The sequence below is a fragment of the Cricetulus griseus genome, unplaced genomic scaffold (assembly GCF_003668045.3).
Source record: "Cricetulus griseus strain 17A/GY unplaced genomic scaffold, alternate assembly CriGri-PICRH-1.0 unplaced_scaffold_1, whole genome shotgun sequence".
NCBI lineage: Eukaryota > Metazoa > Chordata > Mammalia > Rodentia > Cricetidae > Cricetulus > Cricetulus griseus.
In genome coordinates, this window is record NW_023276808.1 from 8,391,417 (window position 1) to 8,402,127 (window position 10,711).

General features: G+C 41.3%; 1 pseudogene; it reads right to left on the minus strand.

The window, feature by feature from the left end:
- LOC118239761 overlaps nt 1–1,126 on the minus strand; it is a 148,809-nt pseudogene extending 147,683 nt beyond the window's left edge.
- Nucleotides 1,127–10,711: the final 9,585 nt, after the last annotated feature.

Sequence of the window (10,711 nt, forward strand, 5' to 3'; positions counted from 1 at the left end):
CAGTGACTGATTGAAGCCCCATGACTTCCAAGGGCCTTTAGGAATCTTGTACAACTGAAACAACTCTCCTGGTTCTAACAAGGTAGCCCATGTCACCTGATTTGTGTGGAAGCAGTCCTAAAAGAAACCACCAGATACCTTCAGAATTTACATGTGTGAAGTCACAATTTAAGTATAAATTGTTGAGGTGCCTTTTTATCATACCAAAGGGGATGGTGACCAAAATTTTTCTCAGAATTTCTAATACCTGTGCCCTTGTAACAGAGTTCTGGCTCCCACTCTGTACCTCTACTCTTAACTACTCCAACCCCTGAGGCCCAGTTCCCTTCCCCCATCCTATGATTCTTACATAGCCTCAGTCACTTTGGATATCGGGGTCTCTTTGTCTCTTGGCTTCCTCCTGGCATTGTGGATTCTCATCCCTCATTCTCATGAGGTTGAGAGGATTTCCCCCTCTCAACCTCATCAACCTCTCATGGCTTGATTCACCCAGGACCTTCCTCGAAATCTCTGGCAATTTCTTCCTCATTTTTAAAGTAAACCTTCCCATCCCTCTACACTAAGCACATACCAGTATCATATCATTTTTCTTTATCCATTCAACAGCTTTATTTCACATATATGTGGTGGAAACTGAGTTTCACAGAGCTTGGCTGTCTGTGAAGCCTCTTTCATGAAACAACCAGGTCAGGCAAAACTGGCGAACTCCCCTCACCAGCAGAGAACGCAGATCACGAGCACACCTCTGGAATGCCAGGAGAGAACAGTGTTCGAGAGCTTACCTCTGGAACTTTGATCACTTCCTGGAGCCAACTGCCATTCCAGTTCTGCGCTTGGTCTGCTGGACATGTTCACAGGTCTTGGGAAGAAATGTCTCTCACAAAGTATATCGCGTAACCTCTTCCTGTAGCCAGGTGGCATTGGAGGTCAGGTTCCACTGGTGAAGTCTCCTCGACAGCATAGAACCCTGATTGGGAGGGCAACTCTGGAACTTTCATCACTTCTTGAAGTCAACTGTCACTCCAGTTCTCCTTTTGGCCTGCCGCAAATGTGCACAGGTCTTGGGAAGAAAAGACTCCTTTCTACAAATACAATCACTTACCCTATTCCTGCAGTCCGTTGCCATGGGAAATAGCCTTCAACCCTCTTTGCCTGAGGTAAGTAACTTAAGGCAGTTTTCTCTGCATAACTGCCTTAGAAACTACCTGCCCAGACCAGTGGAGAGAGTCCTACAGGCCTCAGCTAGGCTGTGGCCCTTTGATCACACATCATGGTCTCTCAGACCATGGACTACTATCAGCAACCAAGACTCACAAGGGGAGTTTTACAACCCAGACAAAAGCTTGGAGTATTTGACAACCAATAAAGCCCAAAAGGATTTGCCACCTCAACAACAGCTGCCAAGATCTCTCCCCACATTGCGGTGCAGAGACTCACATGTGGACCAGGGAGAGGGCAAGAATTGCACAGGGGTAAGATTCCCTGGCTCTGGACGTGCTTACAGCCAGTATTATACTGCAGGCCCTGAAGTACCTACAGACTGCATGGTCACTTCAAGCTCCACAAAGGAGCTGAGACAGGGCCAGGAAGTAAAGGGACCACTCCTTTTGCAGATCATAGATAACATGAGAAACACAGTGAGCATTGATCCCAGTCTGTCTGTTTTCCATCCAGTCATCAGAAAAAGACCTAGGTCATCTTTTCTGCCCAGAGTAGAGAAGGTTAAAAGACACTTGGATATGTCTCTCCTGTTGGAAGAGAATGTGGACTGCTGCCTGATCTGTAGTGGAGTTGCTGCAAGGACTTCAGGACATGGTCCAAAGGATGCAAACGCAAAGACAACAGGAACTTATGCAGAAACAACTGGACCATCTTCCTCTGATCAACGTGAACTGGTAAACTCCCCATCTAATCAAAAGTCTCTGAAAACTACCCCATGTACAGTTTCAAAATCTGTTTCAGGGATGAGGGTCACCTCTGCTTCTTTCCGTGGGAGGCAGAGACTTTCCACATATCTGGAAGACAAACCCAGAAGATTCCCCTCACCAGAACAGGACCTAATTTCTTTTTCCTGTAGTAAAGCAGACCAAAATCTTTCCATTAGTCCTGAAAGAAAACTTAGGCAAGCTCACACAGACCAAGCATATCCAAAATCTACAAATCTAGAACAAAAGATTTCTAAGCAATTTCCATTTGCAAATGTGGGGCTGACCAATAATTTTATACCAGTTAAGACATTAAAAAGTTTACCATTTTATAAAGAGAATCCCCATTCCTACCTGACTATACAAGCGACTACTGGCAGGTCTCTAGTACCACCCACAAGTGAGGGAGGAGTTTTGGATGATACCTCACGTTCAGAGAAGTCTGTGAATAAATTTTGCTTTACCCATTGTTCTTTTTGGCTCCCTGCAGTTCACTGAAGGTCCTATAACATTATCCATTCCTGCAGGCTGGACATACAAACATATGCCCTACCCAGAGGAAGACGTCACTCATACATCCACTTACAAAGTGGGGCCTAGGCTTTCTTCATCTAGGAGAAGCAGATTGAAACATGAAACCACAGCACCATGAAGCCTCAGTAGATCTAAACCAGAACACAATGCCCTAAATTTGCAAAAATATGACCCACAAACTCCCTGCCCTGCCTTAAAAGCTAAGAGAGCGCTAACAACAAACACTTACAATGAATGGGACACAGATAGCTTAATGGTGACATCTGATTCTCCAGACATTACTTCTTCCTCAAAAGAGGTCCAGGTTAATTCAAAATCTACTGGAGGGGCCTTAGGATCATCCACAATGGAGGGAGGAGCTGTGGCCAATGACTCCCCTACAGAGAGAGCTGTGGATCTATATTGCTGTGCCCCTGACACTCTTCAGCATTTTCAGTTCAGTCAAGGAACAACAGAACTTTCCCTAACTGTAGATGGGACACTCAGACTTATGCCCTCTCAGGTGGAATAGCTGACACATTCTCCCTCTATAAAAGAGGACCCTAGGCAATTCTCTTCTATGAAGTCCATAATTCATCAGGTAGCCACTGCACAAGGAAGCCTAAATAGATCACAACATGATGACAATTGCTCAGGCCAGAAATCAAATGACCCACCAACTACTACAATTTTTTTAATAGCTGGGAAAGGACTAACACCCAATACAAAAGATGAATTGGATTTTGACATTGTTCTGAGTACATCTGGGTGTCTAAAGCTTCCATTATTCTCAGAACAGGCACAGGATAGGTCCATCTCTTCTGGTGAAGCCCAAGCACATTCCAGATGGGAGGAAGATTCTTTGGATAATCTTTTACATTCAGAGTGGTCTCAGGAAACATTTTCCACTGGTCCTTGTTCTTTTGGGCCCTTGCATTTCACTCAAGGACCTGTAACACTATCCATTCCATCAGACTGGACATACACACATGTGCCCTACCCAGATGAAGGTATCAATCAATCTCCTTTTTACAAATTGTTGCCCAGGGATTCCCATTCTAGTAGAAGCAGATTGAAACAGGGAATGACTGCACATGGAAGCCTCAGTAGATCAAAACCAGGACACAATGGTCTAGAGTTGCAAAAATATGACCCACAAACTCCAAGCCCTGCCTTACAAGATGAGAGGGTGGTAAAAAGAAACACTTATGATGAATGGGACACTGATATTTTATTGGGGACATCTGAGTTTCCAGAAACTACTGCATCATCAAAAGAGGTCCAAGTAGTTTCCAGATCTACTGGAGAGGGCTTAACACCATCCAATTTGAAGGAGGAATTCTGGATTATTTCACCCATGCAGATATTGTTGTAGACCGATTTTGCTCTGTCACTGACTCTTTTCAGCCTTTGCAGTTCAATCAAGGAACAACAACACAGTCCATACCTGGAGAGTGGATGTTCACAAATATGCACTCTCAGAATGAAGAGCTGACACATTATCCCTCTATGAAAGAGGGCCCTAGGCCATGCTATTCTATGAAATCCAGAATTCAACAAGCAGCCACTGCACAACGAAGCCTGAATAGTTCAGACCCTGATGATATTTGTGCAGGCCAGAAATCCTACAACCAATGCCTGAAGAGTCGAGGGAGTCCTAACATGCAACACAAAAGATTGATGGGAATTTGACATTGTACTTGGTACATCTGGGTCTCTAGACCTTCCAGTATTCTCAGAACAGACACAGGTTGCTTCCATCTCTATTGATGGGGCCAAAACAGAGTCCACAAGTGAGGGAATTCTGGGTAATCCGTCAAATTCAGAGGTGTGTTAGGAACCATTTTGCTCTGCTATGGATCTTTTCTGCCCTTTCAGACCACTCAAGGGCCTATAACATTTTCTATTCCTGCAGATTGGACATACACATATATGCCCTTCTCAGAGGAAGAGATCACACATTCTCCCTTATAAAAATTGGGTTCCAGATGTTCCACCTCTAGGAGAAGCAGATTGAAACAGGAAACCACAGTAGAAAAAAGAGTCAGTAGATCACATCGAGATCACAATGGCATTGCACAGCAATCCTATGACCCACAAAATCCATGCAATGCCTTTAGAGCTGAGGGAGGCCTAAAACCATGCATATCTGATTAATGGTTAATTGGAATTACCATGGGACCATCAGAGTGTTCAGACTTTCCTTCATCCTCAGAAGAGGCCCAAGATATTTCCAGCTCTTCTGGAGAGGCCTTAACAACATTTACAAGTGAGAGAGGAGGTCTGGCTGAGGATTCTCCTGTAGAGGGTTCACTGAAACAATTTTGCTCTGTCCCTGATTCTTCTCAGCCTTTGAACTTCACACAAGGGCCTACAAAACTGTCCATTCCTGTAGATTGGAAGGTCACACATAGTTCCTCTCAAGTAGAAGAGTTGACAACTTCTTCTTTTTTCAAAAAGAACCCCATGCCACCCTCTTCTATCAAAAGCAGTATTCAACAGAAAGACACAGCACAAAGAAGAGTCAATAGATCACATCCTGATGCCAATTCCTTAGAACATAATTGCAATGACCCAAAACCTTCCACCTTTTCTTTAACAGTTGAGGAAGGCCTAACATCCAACATAAAAGATGAATGGGACTTTGACATTGTTCTTGGTACATCTGTGTCTCTAAACCTTCCTTGATTTCCAGAACAGGAACAGGTTACTTCCATCTCTACTAGCAAAGCCCAAACAGAGTCCAAATGTGTTGTAGCTTATTTTGATGATTCCATACCTTCACATGGATATCCAGATTCATGTTGCCCTGTCCATGGTTATTTTGGGCCCTTACAGTTCACTCAATGGCCTGTAATCCATTCCAGCAAATTGCACATACACAAATATGCTCACCCCGAATGAAGATATCACTCACTCTCCCTCCTACAAATTGGGGCCCAGGGTTTCCTGCTCTAGGACAAGGAGATTGAACCACGAAACAAAACCATGAGGAAGTCTCAATAGATCAAAAGCAGATAAAACTGGCCCAGAGTTGCAAAAACACAACAAACCAACTCCTTTCACTGCTTCAAGAGCCGTGGGAGTCGTAATACCAAACAATTCTTATAAATGGGACACTGCTATTATAATGGGGACATCTGATTCTCCAGATATTCCTGAATCCTCTCAAGAGGCCCAGGTTTCTTCCAGCTCTACTAGAGGGGCCTTAATATCATCCACAATTGAGGGAGAAGTTCTGGATGATGCCTTTCCTTCAGTGGAGGACCAATTTTGCTCTGTCCCTGACTCTGTACAGCCTGTGACCTTCAATCAAGGACAAACAACACAGTCCATACAGGTAGATTGGACTTTCACACATATGCCCTCTTAGGTGGAAGAGCTAAAAACTTCTCCCTCTATAAAAGATGACCCCAGGCCATCCTCTTGTATGAGAACCAAAATTCCACAGGCAGCCCCTGCACAAGGAAGCCTGAATAGATCACATTCTGCTGACAATTTCTCAGGCCAGAAATCCAATGACACACAACCTCCCACCAATGTCTTAACAGCAGAGGGGGGCCTAATATTCAATACAAAAGATAAATGCGACTTTGACATTATTTTTGGAACATCTGTGTCTCTAGACTTTCCTATATTGTCAGAAGAGTCACAGGATACTTCCCTCTCTACTGAAGGAGGAAAACAAAGTGCATAATGGAGGGAGTTCTCAATGATCCCTCACATTCAGAGTGTTCTGGCTCTGGAAATTTTCTTCCCCGAAAGTTCACTCAAGGACCTATAACACTATCCATTCCTGTAGACTGGATCCATACACATATGCCCTCTATACAGGAAGAGATCACTGATACTCCTTTTTACAAAATGGGATCCAGGCATTCTTCCCCTAAGAGAAGCAGATAGAAACCAGAAACCACTGTAGAAGGAAGCCTCAGTAGATCACATCAGGGTCACAATGGCATTGCACAGCAATACTATGACCCACAAACTCCATTCAATTCATTAAGACTGATGGAGGCCTAAAACCTAGCATTAGTATTACCTTGAGGACAGATATTTATACCCTCAGAAAAGTCCAATTTAGTTTTTAGTCTACCTGACAGGCTATAACATTATCCACCCATGAGGAAGAAATACTTGCTTATCGCTCCCCTGCAGAGGCCTCAGTGAACCTATTTTGCACTGTCCCTGATACTTCTTAGCCTTTGTACTTCACTCAAGGGACTATAACACTGTACATTCCTGTAGACTGGATGCTCATACATATGCCCTCCGATGTATAATAGACAATACCTTTGCCCACTTACAAAAGTGGCCCAATGTTGTCATCCTCTATGAGAAGCAGATGTATATTACAAACTACAACATGAGTAAGCCTCAATGGATCAGCACCAGTTTGCCATGGCCTGTACCAGAAAATCATTGACCCACAAACTCCTTCACCTTCCTTAAAAGCAGAGAGAACACTAACATTTAACCCATCTGATGGATGGGACTTTGTCATTCATCTTGTGTTTTCCTTACCTGAGGTTTTCTCTTCATCTTCAATACAGGCACAATTTACTCCAACAGTGTCGCAGAGGTCCTGGCAAGTACCACAAGTGAGAGAGGCGTTTGTGATGATGCCTCTCCTTAGAGGGTGATGTGCAAACATTTGCTCTACCAGGAGTTCTTTTGGCATTTGTAGTTCACTCAAAGTCCTGTATTGTTGTCCATGCCTGCAGACCAGAATTTCACACAGGTGTTATTCCAGGTAGAATAGCTCACCTGTTCTCCATCTTACAATGTTTTCTCCATCTGTTCCTCTATTAGAAGAAGCAAATGGAAACAGAAAAGCAGTGCAAAAGGAAGCCTCAATGGATCACATACTGATTAAAATGGCTTATGATAGAAAACCTATGGCCGACAAATTCCCAGCTCAGTTGTATACCTGAGGAAATCATCACAACAAACATATTTCATGAAAGGGACTTAAACTTTCTTCCAGGTACATCTGGGTCCCTAGACATTCCATCATCCTCACATCAAGTTCAAGTAACTTTCATCTACACTAAAGACATCTTACTAACTTCTACATGAGTTATATGAGTTCTAGATTGTCACACACCTACATGCTGGATTGTGGACCACTTTTCCTGTCCCTGATTCTTTGGGGCCTTTGAAGTTCACACAGGGACCTTTAAAACTGTCCATACTGGCATACTGTGTCTCTCAGCATCTCCCTTCCTATGAAGATGTCACTTCCCAGTCTACTTCTAGGACTCTGGAGAAAATGCATTACAAACTAAGAAGAAAAGATGCAAACAGGTAGAACCTCAGCAAGGGAGCATAATAATTTGTCCCTCAGAACAATCGGACCTAAGAGAACTAGAATATTTCAGACCCAATCACAATCACCAAATGGGACAGATATGCCCCTTTTCAAGATGATAGCCAAACAGCATGTCATGACTCAATAAGCTATGTGACATATATGTTTAGAACAAATGGCCTAAGAAGTGCACAGATACATATTTCCATTTATATTTATTATGTATTTACTATCCCTCATAAGGAGATACCTCAGGTCTTCTATCATAGCAAATGTTCTGATAAATAAACCTAAGCAACTACCAGGACACAATCTAAACTTCTGATTACCACTGAAGTTTACTAAGAAATGTACACTTAGAACCAAGGGCTTCGGATTTCCTTATTAGATCAACAAGCAATGTAACATACATATCTTGATTCAGGTGATCTTAGACATTCCCTAGTCACCAAAATGGGTTTCAGACAAAATAATGTTGGGATTAGATGTTTGCATTATTCACAGGAGGCAAAAGTTTCCTAAACATTAATCAAGGGAATTTGAGATCTATCCAGTCAAGAAGAAGCTAGGTGAGACAGTTAAATTTCATGTCAGAGGCCCCAGAACTTCATATTAAGTAGAACAAAGGTTTGTATATTCCCATCCAAACAAGTATTCCTAGAATATATATTTATTCTCAACTGGGACTAAGAAATTCCTGCTCTAATCAGAGGAGGTTAGAGGAACACCTGAGTGCATGACTATAAAATCATGGCTCCTCACTCTTTGGAACAAGAAGAAATGAAGTGCTACCCTCAAGTTTCTGAATCTTTCTCTTTCTGTGGAAAGAGGGACAAAGGTAAGACCTAGACTTAAACTCATCAAAACTAACCTTGTAAACCTACCTGGAAAATCTCATATGTGAAATTAACTTATTTCTGCTAACCACATGAGCATAGCATCAGATTTTCAGGAGTAAACTAAGAGTGGCAGGCAGGATTCCATATTCAATCGGGAAAATATAGACAATAATTATCTCTACTATATTGTAAGAGATAATATCCTATGAAGAAGTAAGATACAGAGCATAACATGTATATACCAAGTGATTCTACAATATTAAATGGTGATTAAATTAAATTAAATTAAACCCTATCACTAAAAAATGATATAATGTCTTATTTGCATTCATGCTAATCTTAGTTCTACACTCTTTCCAAAGAAAACTAACCGTGATTGAGAACTTCTCTCTCTGTGCTTGGTAGACCTTACATATACCCTTATCCAAGGAAATTTGGGGAACACTAATTTGAAGACCCATCACAAATATAGAAAAGCTAGCTTGAAAACCATGTCATTTACTAATAAGTTTTCACAAAAATTGGGAAGTTCCCTTTCTTTGTGATAACATCTTTCAAGTTGTTTATAAGTTTGAGAACCTAGGCCCAGGAATTTACATCCAAACTCTGAGAAGAATGTGAAGATTTCACTCATGCCTTCAGTAGAGTTGCCAGAGACAGACGTTTTCTATACTTTAAAGAAGAATTCAAATATGACAAGAATTTTCTTGGATTGTGCTCTTCCTTAAAAGGTAAATTATGGCATTTATACTTACAACAGCACCATTAGAGATACTCTGCCTCCTAAATTTTGCCTGACTTTATTTCAACCTATGAAAGACCAGAGTTAGAACTTCTGCAATTGACACAGGAGCTCTCATATTTCCCTTTTCTGAGAATGGGCACATTGATTTGCCTACTTACTGAGAAACATTGTACTTATAGTGGCAGGTCATAGAGAACAAAGAGAGCAAGAAGAGCCTGGATTCTATCTACTACCCTCTATTCGATCTGTAAAAACTGTGTTTTCACCATTGCAGCCCAGATCTGTTAGATTGACTGAACATAAATGTATCTATACAATTTATCTGGAAACAGAAACACAAAATTTTCAAGAATCCTAAGAGTATTGACATATCTCTTGCAGATACCATTCTAGATATGAACATACCAAATCACAGGGAAGATTTGGAATCTAAGGAGAATGTTCTAGGGTATACTGCACTTAATTTTTACAAGGTATGCAAATGTCTGCTGAAAATGTATCAGAGTTTCCCTATGTGGCTAAGAGAGTATAATTTCCACTTTTTTGAAAGAGTGTGTCTGATGCACACGAGTCAACTCCTTAGAAATCCTATGTACCTATATTCTTCATTTTTCCACCTATAATAAAGTGAGCATCAAACATTTCTTCCAAGGACAAAGGCTCCTAGCTATAAAATGTTTCTTGGTTACTACATAACTACAGAATTCCAGCTCTAATAAGCTAGAATGTAAACAGCTGACATTGGGGAAATGTGATAAGTGATCCTTCTGATAATTTTGGCTCACACTTGAGAACTGCTGTTCCATTATAAAAGAATCTTTGAATCTGACTTTGATTTCCAGGAACAGCCTAGTATGAATAATACAGACAGACTTTTTTCTGAGATATTATGGGATACCCCCTGTCTTATGTACTATACACATATACTCTAACTAAGTAATGGTCCTTTGGGCCTTTGTTTTATGATTCTTGTAGTCTGATATTTAAAGTTAGAGATGTTGATCTATGGAAAACTTCCTCTCTGAATAATATCTAGCATAGATATACCAGAAGCTAGTATTTGCAAACAAAGTCAAGAATTCATGTCATCTATCTTTTAGCCAGTCATCAGAAATGAGAATTCTGCCATTAATACGTAGATCTAAAGGGCTGACTGAAAATAGATGAAGCAAACTTCTCAGCCTGCATCATTCATGTTGCTACAAACAACATTTGAATGCTAGCTGGTCTTCACCAGATTCAAGACAACATATGGAAATACTAACATCTGAAGAAGTGTTTCAAAACCTGGTAATATATGTTGGGATATTCCTCTACAGGTAATCCATTTTAAGTCAGGGAAGTGTGATTTATGCACCCACTGACCAAGGGGATTCTG